At 41.4% G+C, this 1,198-nt stretch overlaps 1 protein-coding gene across 1 annotated transcript in view; it reads right to left on the bottom strand.

The window, feature by feature from the left end:
* Positions 1-1,198, bottom strand: part of SGPL1 (sphingosine-1-phosphate lyase 1) — a 23,379-nt gene that overhangs the window by 21,974 nt on the left and 207 nt on the right. The gene's annotated exons all lie outside the window — the stretch shown is intronic.

The following is a 1,198-nucleotide window of genomic DNA, read 5'->3' as shown; positions in this document are numbered from 1 at the left end:
AGGAATGAAAGCAGGATGGCACAGATGCTTTATAGCCACCAAAAATGCCTTTTGAGTCCTACAGGCATTTCAGTTGAGCACCACTTACACCAAGAAATAACTACACAATCTTTAAAAATCAACCATTTTAGGACTTTGCAATTTTATCTACATTTTCCCCGCCACTTCATGTACATTTTGAAGAGCTACAGAAGAACAGTAATTGCAGTTTGGCACATTCTGTAGCAAATACTCATTAACACTCTGACAATAACATTTCTATTGCACATTTCAGTGGGCACATTGTTTCGTTAATAACTTCCACAGTGAGAGAAGACTGCAAACTCCTGAAAAATTCAGACAATCTAATCAGACCTTATAACAGTTAGTCAATACTTTAAAAAAAAAAAATACCGTGCAATAGTACAAATAGTAGCCAAGATGCTAATATAACCCTGTGTTGAGCAAAAGCTTCATACCATTTTGTTCCTTCCATAGACGTTCCCACTATTCGGCTACTCCCGTCTTTAAAAAGAAAAGGCTGGTTGAGGAACAGACAGGCAGAGAAGTAAACATCAAGTTAAAAACTCAACTATTTTTAACAAACTGCCACTGGAGTGTAACCCTAAGGCCTGTGGGAACTGCAAAGCACCATGTTCTCCTCTGAGGGCAAGGTAGTTATCTCTGACCATCACACAGCCAGAGGAAACGGCAGGTTCATCAAAAGAGATCTCACTGAAGAGCTGTCAATATCAGAAACTGCTCAAAACAGGAAGATGCTGGGGGGGGCGGGGATTAAATCCACACAACAATACCACATGCAATTATTTTGAACATCCTGAGGATGAAACATGCCTCCAACACCAAATCAAAACCACATCTCCTCCCCCAGCAGGAAGGGAAACAATCAAGACCAAGAGTTATGCAGACACTTTTTACCAGTGACTAAGTTCACAAGAACCCAGCTCTCAGAGAAATTGCCGCAGGTTTTGAGCAAGAGAGTGTTGCGACAAGTAAATGCTTTAGCCAAAAGCAAAAAGGAGACGAGAGGAAGGGAAGGAGATGCAGGTGCATTTCAGGCTGGCCTACCGCACCCTCTGAAGGAATGGAGGTGTTTCATTGATCAGACAGGCCTTGACCTTAATTTGGAAGAGGGTTTTGTTAATACTAGTTGACAGCAGAAGGTCTGTATTAACAAGTGTTTGGCCTTGTTTCATTC

Source organism: Pygoscelis adeliae, unplaced genomic scaffold (assembly GCF_000699105.1).
Source record: "Pygoscelis adeliae isolate BGI_AS28 unplaced genomic scaffold, ASM69910v1 Scaffold4, whole genome shotgun sequence".
In the NCBI taxonomy this organism is placed as follows: domain Eukaryota; kingdom Metazoa; phylum Chordata; class Aves; order Sphenisciformes; family Spheniscidae; genus Pygoscelis; species Pygoscelis adeliae.
Note: the sequence above shows the minus strand (reverse complement) of the source record. Positions and strands in the feature narration are given on the sequence as shown.